Here is a 14112-nt window from a genome sequence, read left to right as displayed (position 1 = left end):
AGGGTCAGAGGGAGAAGCAGACTCCCCGTCGAGCAGGGAGCCCGATGTGGGACTCGATCCCGGGACTCCAGGATCATGACCTGAGCTGAAGGCAGTCGTTTAACCAACTGAGCCACCCAGGCGCCCCTAGGAAGCAGGTTTTAAGCAGAGGAGTGAGCACAGCCAAATTTAAATTTTAAAATTCCTTCTGACTGCGGAGAATGATTTGTGGAGAACAGAAGTAGATGGCAGCAGGAAGAAGAGTGAGGAGGCTGCTACAGTGGTCTAGGTGGCAGGAGATGGTGGCCTGGGCTGCCATGGGAGGGTGTGGGAGGGGTGAAAAGAAGACAAGAAATACTAAATGAATTAACCAGGAGGCAAAATCCACAGGGCTGGCGTGGTTGCTAACATTGGGGGAAAATGAGGCCCAGGATGGCATCAGGTTCCTGGTGGGATGTCACCTCGTAGATGGAGCAAGGCTGGGGAGAAGATACATTTAGTTTGCAGCTCTGAGCTTGAGGCTCCTGGGGGCTGTCCCTGTCCAGGGGATGACAAACGGGGGCTTTAGAGAGATCTGAGCTGGGAGGGGGTTGGGGAGCTGGCAGCATAATGAGGGGTGGGAGAGCTTTGACCCACTGGTCATTTGAGTTGACTCATGATTGTTGAGTGCAAAGGGAAGGGAGCCCAGGATGGAATCCCAGGAAACCCCAGGGTTTAAGGGGTGGAATAGAAGCCCACCAAGGAGCCAGAGAAGGAGTTGTCTAGGCCCCCAGGAGAATGAGGAGCAAGTTGGAGAAAGCCACGGATGCTTTGAGGGGAGAGAGACAGGCAGTGGTAAGTCTGCTCAGAGACCCATTCAATCAAGGGCTAAAATATGTGCGTGGGAACTTAGCCAGGCGCTAAACCGATTGACAGCGCTCTCAGCACACTCACGTGGAGCTGTCTTCAAGGTTGGCTCCTTATACATTGCTGGGTAACTGATGACTCCACAACTCAGCGGCTTACAGCAACAAGGAACATTGATTGTTGCTCAGTTTCCGTGGGTCAGGAATTCAGGAATGGCGGGGTTGCACCATTCTGGCTCAGAGCCTCTCGTGAGGTCGCAGTCAGGGTGTTGACCGGGGCTACGGTCACCTGAAGGCTTGATTGGGGCTGACAGATCCGCTTCCAAGGCCTCTTGCTTGCGGCTGATGAATGGCGCTGGCTGTTGGAAGGAGGCCTCAGTTCCCCATCCTGTGGGCCCCTCCCCAGGGCTGGCTGAGCGGCCTCACAACATGGCGGCTGGCTTCACCCAGAGCCAGTGACCCGAGAGTGTGGAAGCCACGTCTTATGGCCTAACCTGGGAAGTCACACACTGTTATTTCCTCCCTATCCAATCATAGTCCTATTACGTGTGGGAGGGGACTCCACATGGAGGCTGGGGTCACTGGGGATCACCTTGGAGGCTGGCTTCTGCAAGGTGAAGAAAGTAAGAACATAAGTGCCCGGCGGTATGTTTGGTTTGTGGAAGTCTTTGAAAGGTCACCCATCTACCTGAGCACATGGTGCGTCTTTCACGGAACATCTCTGAGAAGATATGCTTTTCACTGTCTATCCGTTTGTAGCTTACATGTTTCTCCTCATCTAAGGAATATATTTAAAACAAATAATTATCAGGTGGCCAAAAGGAGCACCCACTGAGTTTGGAAAAAGTTCTTTCATTCCTTCAAATAACAAATATTTTGACTGAGTTCCTACTGCGCGCCAGGCATTGTTCTTGGCACTGGAAGCAGGGGCGTGAGCAGAGCAAAGTTCCTGCTGTCATCAGCGAGATGAGTCTGTAGGGCTGCCATAACCAAGGACTGGAGACTGGAGAACTGAAACAACAACAATTTATTTTCTTACAGTTCTGGAAGCTAAGAGTCTGAAATCAAGGTGTCAACCTGGTTGGTTCCTCCTGAGGGAGGAGAGGGAATGGTCTGTTCTAGACCATTGGCTTGTGATTGGCCATCTTCATGTTCACATGGCATTCTCCTGTGTATGTGTGTCCAAATTTCCCCACTTCATGAGGACACCAGTCACGGCGTGACAGGGCCCACTGTAACGATCTCATTTTAACTGCTTTACCTCTATAAATACCATATCTCAAAATAAGGACACATTCTGTGGTCTTAGGACCACAACATATGAATTTGGCAGCAGGGGTAGGGGTGGACAGACACACAATTCCGCAGGTAACACTGGCCTTATAATCTTGTGAGGGAGACAGACAAGAAGCAGGTAAGTGCGTAACACCTCCAGGGGTGAGGAGTGTTACGGAAAGAGAGAAAGCAAGGCACAGGGATGGGTAGGCCAAGGGAAAGGTGTTGCTCTTATCTATGGGGTAGGAGGTTCCAGGGGCTGCGGGGGGCGGGTGGCCTGAGGGCAGGAAGTGGGAGTCTGACCCTTGGAGACAAATGGGGCTTTGAGGAGGTTTGGCTGAAGAGGGGAGGAAGGGCAGTAGCTGGAGGGAAGCGTGGGATCAAAGAGAAGGTTTATCTGATTTTCTGATGGAGAATTTTGTGAGCTGAGAAGACCAAAAAATTCAGAAAAGGGGAGGACCTGGCCTTTTCTGGGTGCTGAGAAGAAGGGAGGGGGGAGAGGGGGAAGAGGATTGTGTGTATGCCTGAGCACCAGGAGAGAGGGAAAGGAGGAAGAGGCCACTTGCTGAATGCTGAGGTACAGGGGGTGGGAGCAGGTGAGGAGCAAGCAGCCTTAGGTCTTGGCTGAGGGACACTGGAAGCTCGAGGTTGGGGGCCTGCCCGCTCAGTTCCCAGGCCTCCCTCCCAACCACCACCAACCCCTGCAAGCCTCTGGCTTTCCCGTTTCCTCCCCATCTCCCCCAGGACCCCGTGATGACTGGCTGTGGGGCTCTCCCTCCCCACCCGATGTCCACTCTGATCAATGGATGCTGTGTTCTCCCTGGCTCTCCTCCACGTGTCCCCAGTCATGGAGATCGTGGGGCCCATGGTCAAGGCAGTCACCATCTGGCCAAAGGGAAACTCTGCCTCCACATCTCTGACAATATTTGAGATTCTTAAGAAGCTGTGTTTTGTCTTTTCACATCCATTGGACCCTGCCCCACCTTTTGAAAACCCTCCAGTGACCCCATTGCTCACAGAACAGAATCCAAACCCTTCAGATAGCCTCCAAGGCTCTGCATGGTTTGGCTTCTGTAGTACTTTAAAAAAAATTTTTTTTTATTTTGAAATAATTTTAGGTTTTGCAAAAGAGTTGCAAAGACAATATAAAGAATTCCAATATACGCTTCACCTCAGTTCCCCCAATGATAGCGTCTTACACAATCATAGCACATTTATCAAAACTAAGAAATTAATGTTGGTATGATAATGTGTTGCTTTTACAGTAAATAAAAATGATTACGGATTTTTTTTTTCATTTTTATTGTGGAATGTACCACAGATACAAAGGCATGTATGTGCAGTTTGAAAAGTAATGATAAATATTTCGTCTTTTATGGAATTTCTGTCCATGTTTTTATGTTCATTTTCTGTTCTTAGTCTCTTTGATTCATAAGTGTTTTTATATATTCTGGATGCTACTCTGGTTAGTTATGTGTGTTGCAAATACCTTCCTGCAGATTATGACTGGTCTTTTCATTCTTTTTTTTTTTTTTTTAAGATTTATTTATTTATTTGAGAGAGAGAGAGAGAGCATGCGCATGCACATGAGTGAGGGGAGGGGCAGAGGCAGAGAAACTTTCCAGCAGACTCCCCACTGTATGGGGAGCCCAACACAGGGCTCAATCCCAAGACCCATGAGATCATGACCTGAGCTCAAACCAAGAGTCAGATGCTTAACCGACTGAGCCACCCAGGCACCCCTGGGTTTTTCATTCTTACTGGGATTCTTGATGAAAGGAAGTTTTCAATCTTAATATAGTCAAACTTACCAAATATTTCCTTTAGGTTTAGATTTTTTGTATGATATGTTTAAAAGGTTTCATTAAGGCTCTTTCTGTAAGGAGGCTGCCCCATATTTTATTCTAAAGTTGTAGGTTTTACCATTTACATTTAAATCCTTAATCCATCTGGTATAGATTTTTAGTGTATGGTATGAGGTAGGGAATCATTTCCATTTTCTTCCATATGAATGGCCAATCATTCCAGCCTTGTTTATTAGATAGACCATCTTTTCCTCCTGGATTGGCAATGCAGGTTGTGCTGAATATCAGCTTTCCATATATGCATAAGAAAAAAAAATGTTAGGGAAAAAGTAAAATGCAACATGTCAGCAAGTCCACATCTAGGAATTTATCCTAAAGTAATAACTGTAAATGTGAAAAAATACTTAGTTCTAGGATGTTGTTTATAAGAACCAAAAAATAAAAACAATCTACTTGTATGTCCAACAAGAGGGGATTGTTGAAATACATTTTTGTATATCCATACAATGGATCCTTGTGTTGCAATCCAAAAAGATGTGGTAGATTTTAACATGATAACATGGAAATACTGAAAAAAGCAGACTATAGAGCGACATATGTAGTCTAATCCCCTCCATATGATCTAGAGGATGTACATACATACATTACAAAGGAGGAAGGATTTATAGTAAGCGCTTAGTTGTTTATTATTTGAGTTGCTATAACAATATCAAAAAACACAAATAAAACGCATTTCCTTTTTTTACGTAGTGCAAAAAATACGTTGCATATGTTTAGGCTCATACCATAGGATCCAGCAATCCTGCCCCAAGGAGTTTCCACAAGAGAAATAAAAGCATAAGTTTACACAAAAGCCTGGCCATGAATGTTTATAGCAGGTGTAGTCATAATCACCAAAAGCTGGAAGCAAGCCAGATTCCTTCAACTGGTGAATGGGTAAACAATCTGTGGTACATCCATACGGTGGAGTATTACTCAGCTATAAAAAGAAACACCGCTGATAGACGCAGCTCCTGGTTAACCTCAGTGCACTGTGTAAAGTGAGAGAAACCAGACTCAGAGGCTGCACGCTCTATGGTCCCTTTTATATGACGTTCCAGAGAAGGCAAATTTATAGGAAAATTAAACATCAGTGGTTGCCAGGCACTGGGGCGTTGGGAGGGGCCGACTCCAGATAGGTACAGGGAACTTGTTTGGGATGAACTGTTCTAGACATTGATTATGGTGGTGATTACATGGCTGCGAGTCTCTCAAAATTCAGATGTAAACACCAGAAAAGGTGATTTTTACTGTATGCAAATTATATCTCAATCACAAAACACAAACTGCAAGAGGTGCGGCGTATAATACCCTTGTAAATTAAAATAAACCAGCAATGTTCAAAGAAAAGAAAATTGCGCCAAAGAAAAATGCGTCGTGCGAGAACATTTAATGAGATGGAATAACATTCGCCCTATTGTCCAATGAATGCTCATGTTCTACAACTGTAAATGAGCCTCTGTGTGTGTATGTGTGTGTGTATGTGTGTGTATTGCGTACACACCTGCACACATGGTAGAAAGACAAACTGCCAGATAAGCATCATAAATGGCATCCAGGAGTCTCTCTGAGTAGAGGGCTTCCAGCTCATCTGTATTTTCTTTTGCTCCTGTGTTTGCTAATTTTCCCACGATGACCACACTTTGTCCCGGCTCTTTGGAACCACTGGAGTCCAGCGCTGGCTTGGGGAAGCGGGGAGGAGCAGCCACTTCACACCTGGGAAAACAGCAGCCCCGGATGAACCCTGAGTCTCGTCCTGTCAATGTTTATTTTTCCTCCCCAGGCCGACAAGGCAGGAGACCGGACGGAGGGACAGAAATTCAGACTCAGAAGCCCCGTTCAGGGTAGCCTGCCCCTCAGAGCCCGCTCACCCCTCCTCTGTTGCCTGGGCTTTGATAGAGGAGTGTAAGGCCACCAGAGGGCCATTTCATCACTTACCGACTGTGTGTCCCTGGGCCAGTTACTCAACCCCTCTGTGCCTCCATGTCTTCCTCTGTAACATGGGGATAAAGATGGTGCCTACGTCATCAGGATGTTGTCTGTGTATATGTGCATGTATGCACGTACAAAGAACTTAGAACATACCTGGCACCATTTAAGCGCTCAGTAATGTTTAGAAAGATTGTTGTGAAAATTCAGCTGATGGATGTATGAGCCTACTGGTCCCACCGTATGGCATGTGGAAGTCACAGGCTCACACACCCAACATGCCCTAAATAATTTTAAAACAACTCAAATTCTTCACTGTGATTTAGAGCATCCTGAAGGGAATATGCACAGTCTACAAAACCCTGTCTAATATTTCTCTTCAGCCAGCCACTTCCCTCGCCTCCATCACTACCAGCTCTCTGGGGCTTCTCCTTCTTTAAACTCCCTTCATCCAACCAACAGGCATTTACTGAACACCTACTATGTGCCAGGAGCCATCCTTGGGATAAATCAGGGAACAAAATAGGTAAGAATCCCCATCGTTCACATGCAGATTACAGATCTGTCCCCCAGAGCTAGCCCTAGGACCTTGGTCTTTCCCCACCCTCTTCTTCCTCATTCTGCCATCCGGAACCCAAGAAAACCCTGCAGCCCCCTCCTCAGATGGCAGGAGATGGAAGAAGCCGAGTTGGCAAAGCCAGACTCGAGCAGACAGGGCTTGAGCAGAGACTGAGCGTTCCCAGTCATCAACAACTGTGCCCCAGGAAGAGTCAGAGCGCCAGCCCTGGCCCAGCACACAGTAGGAGCTCAGCAAGGGCGACCACATTTTACAGTAGTCATCTCATTCCCAGGGGCATTGCCAGCAAGTTCCAGGCAGAAGCCCCGTGTTGTTCACTCCTTGGGGAACGTACAGCACAGGACAAGGTGCACAGTAGGCTTTTGATGGCCGGCGGGCTCTCTAGGAGTCTCCTGGACTCATCTCTTTCGGAGGCCAAGGATGGCCCAGGTCAGAATCCACTGATGTGCTGGGAGGCACGGGGGGCGCTGTGGCCAGGGTTTTCTCTGGGCCTTTTGACGATGTCTAAAGAGCTCTGTCAGCCCCCACCTGGCTACCTCCCGGCCGCTAGTCCTCAGGCTAAGCTCCCTGTGGGAGCTTCCAGGGGCCGGAAGGGGGCTCTGTGGGAGGAGGCCAGAGTTTGGACTTGGCCTCAGCTCCACCGGTTAGTAGCCCTGAGGCTTGCAGACCTTCCTGACCCTCAGTGTCTTAGCTGTGAAAGTGGATGTTACCCCCTTCCTTGGCGGAAAGAATTAAATGATATCTGGTACATAGAAACATTTTGTAAATGCTTGTCTGTCTTTTCTCTCAGAAAAGAAGCCTCCGCCTACAGACTACAGACATCTGGGGACAGACCCCAGGATGCCGCCCTGGGAGGTACTTATTGCCGTGGCCCCCTCAGTTCCCGCCAGCCACATGCGCATGCTCGTGCATGCCCGCGCAGACACACAGACACACAGACACACAGACCCACACACATTGCACGAAGCCGGTTCCTAACTGCAAGCAACAGAAAGCCAACTGCGGCTAACTGGAGCAGAAAAGGAATTTATGGAAAGGATAAAAGTTTGACTTATGGAATCATGGGAAGTTCTCCAGGCCTCTACTGTGAAGGCAGAGTGAACTTTATTAAAATTAATTGAGAGGCAGGATGCCTGGGTGGCTCAGTCCGTTAAGCATCTGCCTTCAGTTAAGCGTCTGCCTTGGGCTCAGGTCATGATCCCGGGGTCCTGGGATCGAGCCCCACATCGGGCTCCCTGCTCTGCGGGGAGTCTGCCTCTCCCTCTCCCTCTGCCTGCCGCTCCCCCTGCTTGTGCTCACTCTCTCTCTCTCTCTGACAAATAAATAAATAAAAACTTTAAAAAAAATTAATTGAGAGGCATAGGTAGCATTGTGTTTTGTTTGCATACAGTTAGTGCCCCATAAATGTTACCTAATAACAAAAGCGCATCTCTGCTCAAAATGCTTAATGGTTCCAACTGTCACCAAGGAAGTCCTGGCCCCCCGGCTGTGGATACTTGCAGTGGGGGTGGGGACAGAGGCTCTCAAGTCTTCCCAAGGGTCTGCAAACCCACGTAGCCATGAAGCATTGTCTGACGGCTGGCACACATCCCCAATTGGGGGGAAGAAACATTCACCTCCACCTGCCTCTCTGCTCTCTGGTCCTTCCCCCCCGCTAGGAATTTGGAATTGCTGCTCTGGTTGGCTGGATCTAGGACACAGGTAGGCCCTTGTTTCCTAGCGACTGTGGCTAAAGGGCCACACACATCCAGGTTCCCTTTTTCTGTTCTTCAAATCGTGCTATGTGACCAGTAAGTACTCCCAAACTCTCTCCCTCTCTCCCTCCAGCCAAGCCAGTCATCCTTGGGATTTCTCCCCTATGCTGCACAGAGGTCAGCCGGAGGCTGCGAGGAGGGCTGGACAGTGGGGAGAGGCCCATCCCACCACCTTCTGTGCTCCTGCCCAGCTCAGCCACTGGCCACTGGCCCAGCTGACAATGAATCAATGCTTTGTTTCTGAGCACGACAGTCTCTGGGTTCAGCTCCCAGGTGTAGTGAGGCCCAGGGGGCAGGGAACAGGCAGGGCAAGTTTTGGGCATTCAGAGGTCCCTTAGCCAAAAGATCAAATATCATCAAATATGCCCCCCTGGCTTCCTTATTTCAAATGCCTGCAAATTGGAGGCTAGAAAAATGCAAATTCATTTAAAAGTGTTGCTGAATTTCCAGTGGTTTTCCTCAGTCTACCAGCTGCAGATCTAACTACTGTCATGGGAGGACCTTCATATTTGAAAAACTTGGGCGGTCACTGGTCTCCAAGAACAAGACCACACCATGACCCCATGGCCCTCCCCAGCACCTTCCCCCTTGCAGTCCACACTGTAGCCCCGGGGGGGATTTTCAACCTCAGTGCCTTTGCTGGAGCCATTCCCTCCACCTGGTCTGCCCAACCCCAACACCTATCCGTGGCAGGTGCCTGCACAGGGGACATGTTTCTCCAGGGGTCCTGGCATTCCTTAGTCACCCCATCACACAACCCAGCAGGATGCCCCCCTCCCTTCATTCTGAAGCCTTCAACATCCCTTTGCCACTTCTCAGTTGCGTGGCCTTGGGAGAGCTGGTTAACTGCTCTGAGCCTCAATCTTCTCATCTGTGAAATGGAGCCAATGAGACCTACCTTCCAGGATGGGTGAGGATTAAAAGACAATGTTAGCGAAAGGCTTGGCTTTGTCTCTGGCACGATTTAAGCCCTCCAAAGATGGAGGCTGCTCTTATGGATGAGGAGCCTGGAGTCCAGAGGGGCACTTCCTCACTGGCCCCCTCTAGTCCCAGCCTGACTGTGTCTCCAGCCCTGTGTTCTGACCACCCCTGGGCAGGGCCAGGCGGGGAGTCATGCAACAGTTCTCTCTGGGATCCTCTTCGGACCCTGGGGCTGGCTGAGCACACATACCGATTTCCTAATGAGGCTGAGGGGAATTGGCCTTGGATGTTGGAGGCCCTTGGCCATTTGGCAACAGCATGTTGCTTGACTTCCTGTGATCCTCCCTCGGGCTGGAGGAGGCCCAGCCTGCTAGAGCCGATGTTATAACAGAGGTGAAGCTCTTCAGAGGGGAAGAAGTAAGAGCAACACTCTCTCCCGGTTCCCCCCTGGGAGAGCAATTCTGCTTTCCGTTTTGCATTCCCAGACTTTAGCTCTTTGCAGAAACTATCCCTTGCACAAAGCCAATGGCTTCAGTGTGAGAAGCGAGCCTTCTACCAGCCCTACACCCAGGTGGGCTGCCACCCCAGGGCCAAGATCACCTCCTTCTGGAAGCCTTGCAAGATTGTCAGCTCAGGTTGCACTTGCCCTTCTCAGGCTCCAAACACTTACAGTCTGGAATTTATGCTCTGGATTCTGACCCTTCTTTCATTTGTTTACCATTAAATATATCTTGTGATCTGCTCTGGGGACTGCAGAAAGTACAGCAGTGGCAAAACTACCGTGAGGAGGATCTGCCCACATTCTCCCCGGAGCAGGGTACCCAAAGGGGCCCTTTCATGAGGCCGAAGCTCAAGAGACAGACACATTTTTAGCATGACAAGGTAGGGGAGACACCCTCCCAAGGGGTTATCCACACGGTGCAGTGTCTGATTGCCTTTTAGATTCTGCACCTTGAGGTTGGATCTCCATGAAGGACCTGTGCTTGAGGATCCAGTGGGGACAAACGAGGAAGCTGAGGTCCGGCCAGGTTAGGCTACCGGCTCAAACTCACGCATCGAGCAGGTGGCGGGTGAGCTGGGACTCAGGCCCAGGCCTATAAGTTTCCCAGCCCATGCTCTTGATTGCTTTGCTGTGTGGGAAGTGGTCACTGCTCACAGCACCACAAAAAGAGTCGATGTGAGCCATGGATTCCCCTCTCTCTCACATGTATCCAGCCCAAACCCAAAGTTCGGAGGACAGAGAGCTCCGTTTGTGGTGCCCCTGGTGTGTTTTCCTGGGGGCTCCAGGACTCTCCAGCCAGTTAGTGATGAAGGCTGAATTAAGACTAGGCACTGAGCAACTTCTCCATACAAATTGGTTCACACTTTACCTCATTTAATCCCCAGAACACACCACATAATGGGCACTGTTTCCCCATATTTAAATAAAGATAAATTTCAGAAGGGTCGAGGAGCTTGATCAGAGTTACACAGAGTGGATAGCCTAGCTGGAACAATAGAGCCAGGTCCACCAGCTCCAAACCCAATGCACTTTCCTCTGGTAAAAGTCAACATCCTAAGGACCACAGAGTAGAAAGATGGAAAAAACCAGCCCCTGAATTCACCAACTCTTGATCGATCCACCTTGGAATTCCTGCAGAGATACTGTATTTTCCTTATGCTTTCAGCCATGTTGAGCTGGGATAACAGAAGAGAGTGTGCACGGATGATGGACATATTCTAATCCTTAATGTGGTCCTGCTTACCTATAGTTACACATGTATGAAAATTCATAGAACTAGAAGAAACTCTAGGAAGTAAATATGGCATAATGTTAAGATTTTACAAACCTGGGTAGTCTATTCCTATGTATATGTTTGAACTATCTTACAATAATAAGAAAAAGACCAAAAAATAAAAAATAAAAAAAGAGGAGGAAGAGGAGCAGAGGAGGAAGAGGCATTGGAGGAAGCTTGCTTAGTTGTGATGGCTGGAGCTGCTGCAGCCATCTTACAGCCATGAAAGAAGTCAGTGTGAGAATAAATCTGAGACACTAGGTTAACAGAGTGGAGAGATGGAGAAATGGTAAATGTCTGCTAGCTGCTGAAACAGCCAGAACTTTAACCTGCCCTCTCTCTTTGGATTTCTCTGAGATAACGTGCTTATTGTTGAAGCCAATGTAAATTGGGGATTTCTGTTACTTGGGTTGAAAACATTGTCACTCATACAGAGTAGAGAGTCAGATCTGAAGCAGTGGGGCACCTCCCTGGCCAGTGGCAGCACTGAAAAGGAGGCTGGAGGGTCACTGATGGACTCATCTGGATTTGGCTGGCCATGAGCCACCAGAGGGAAACATGGGGAGGTGGCTTATTCAGAAACTTGACAGTTGGTTTCAAGATTTCGTTTTTGTGGCAATGTAAGTCATAGTCACATGAGTTCCATCGTAATGCTCCTTTCCTGTCTGATACCCTCACAGATGCAACCCCTGTCTGGGCCAGGGGACTCAGGAATTTGGGGCAGCTCGAACTGCAAGTGTTCAAAACTATGTAAGATAATCTAATTTTGGGGGGGCCCTGGGTGGCTCAGTGGGTTAAGCGTCTGCCTTCAGCTCAGGTCATGGTCCTGGGGTCCTGGGTTCAAGCCCGGCATGACATCGGGCTCCCTGCTCAGCGGGGAGCCTGCTTCTCCCTCTGCCCCTCCCCCTGTTCGTGCTTTCCCTCTCTCTCTCTCTCTTTCTCTCAAATAAATAAATAAATAAAGTCTTTTTTAAAAATCTAATTTTTTGACAAATCATCCACCTATGTGCTTTGGCTGTTGCTTAGAGCCATCTTCCTTGTACAGACGCAGACATCTGACTCAGGGGGCCCAGGAAAGTAGAGCTAGGGTGAGGACCCAGGGTGACAAGTCTTCCTCGGAGCTGCCCCAAGTAAGGGGAAGAAGTCTTGTCTCCATGAAAGGCGGTGTGACCTTGACAGGGACATAATGGCTCAGTTTCCTCAACTCCAAAATGGAGAATAATCACCCCTCCCTCTCATGCCTTTGGGTTGTTTTTAGGCCTGGAGATAATATATGTAAAGCGTTTGGCACACAGTAGATGTTCTGTACGGGGCCACTGTTTTCATTCTTAAACAAGCCAGAAGGATTTTTGTTGTGGATGGGGGCAGGAAGGGAGAGCCTTTTAGAACCTGGCAAAGAGAAGGAAGAAAAACAAAACAAAAACTAAAAAACTCTGGTCTTACATCCTCCCTGCTCAGCGGGCTTCATTAGACTTTCATAAAATCAGAGTCGGGGACACAGGGCGCCAGGGGGCTGATGGGGACTCAGCAAGAGAGAAGCCGGCCTCCCCCTCCGCAGCCCCACCCCTTCTCTCATCACCATGGAGACCGAGCTGGCTGCCCGGCGGGGTTCCCGCGCACCCAAGGCCTAAGGCTGCCTGCAAAGGGAAGGGCAGGGGCCGAGCAGAGACCCGAGCAGAAAGCGCGAGTGGGGGTGGGGAGTGTCTACATCCTCCCCCCCACCCCCCACCCCCACCCCCGGAGGCGCTGAAGGACTCAGGCTGAAGTGGGACGCTCCCGGCGGTCTGGGGTCTGCGTTTGAGTCGCAGCTCTGCTAGCGGCTAGCTGCGTGACTGTAGGAAGAACATTTCCCCTCTCCAAGCCGCAGGTTCCACATCTGTCAAAGGAAGGGGTAAAAAGGAGCAAAAACAAAAGCTTGGTGAAGAAAACTGTGGGATGAGGAAACAATGATATATGGTGCTGGGGGAGAACATTCACTACATACTGGTTACTGAAAAAGGGGAACTTGACAAAACTGTGATGCCATTTTTCTTTGTTAAAAAAAACCACACTCTATCTATGCTTACCAAAACTGGGGGAAGGGATACTCTAAAAAACACAAAACACCTCTGCTTGTCTCTAGAACCGGGGATCGCATGCAGTTTTTATTCTCTTGGTTCTTTCTCACATTTTGGCTGATGAACATGGATTACTTTTAAAGTCAGAGAGACGTTAATAGCTATCATTTCTGTGCTTATTATGCGGGGGTGGGGGGGTGGGCATTGTACTTAAGTGCTTTACATGGCTTAAAGCCCCTTCTGTCTTCACAGAAATCCAAGGAGGGAGGGTACTCTGATTATCCCCACTTTACAGAAGAGGAAATTGAGTTTCAGAGAGGTTAAGGGGCTTGACCAAGGTCAAACCACCAGAGAGTGGCAGAGCTGAGATTTAAAACCACAGCTAAGATAATGGACTCCAAAATTCAAGCATTTAATTATTACCACTACTGTCTCTTAGGACAAGAAAATGCTAAAGGGCCTGTTATTTAAAATGTTTTACTGTGGAAAATATCAAAGATATCAAAAGTGGAAAGAAAAATATAACTTCCAGTTATAAAGTGAATAAGTCCTTGGGATCTAATGTACAGCATGATAAATATAGTTAAGAATACTATATTGTAAACTTGGGATTTGCTAAGTGAGTAGATTAAATGTCCTCCCCACCCCCCACACAAAAATGATAGCTGTGTGAGGTGATGGATGTGTTAATTAGCTTGGTCGTAGCAATCATCACGTTGTACACTGTAAATGTATACAATTTTATGTGTCCATTATACCTCAGTATGGGGAAAAAAAGAAAAATGTAATAAATCCTGATGTACCCACGACCCAGCTTCAATGAAGCTCTTAGGCGGAAGGATTTGGGGGGGGCTCAGAGAGGGGCATGGGGATGCTTAGGGAGGAGAAAGATGCCCAGAGCTAGAAGTCTCATCCTATTATATACACACATCCCACACACACATCCCACACATTGCACACATAACCCCCCACACCACCACCACCCCCATACACACACATCCCACACTCGACCCCCCCATACACACCACACACACACACATACACGCACATAGACACACACACACGCACACTCACACATACATGTGCACACACACAGACACACACCCCCACACACCGTGCCCCCCCCAACTCCCAGGCTCCCCTTCTGGCTGCCTCT

This window comes from Leptonychotes weddellii, chromosome 10 (assembly GCF_054177405.1).
Source record: "Leptonychotes weddellii isolate Sample4059 chromosome 10, ASM5417740v2, whole genome shotgun sequence".
NCBI lineage: Eukaryota > Metazoa > Chordata > Mammalia > Carnivora > Phocidae > Leptonychotes > Leptonychotes weddellii.
This window is presented reverse-complemented; position numbering follows the sequence as displayed.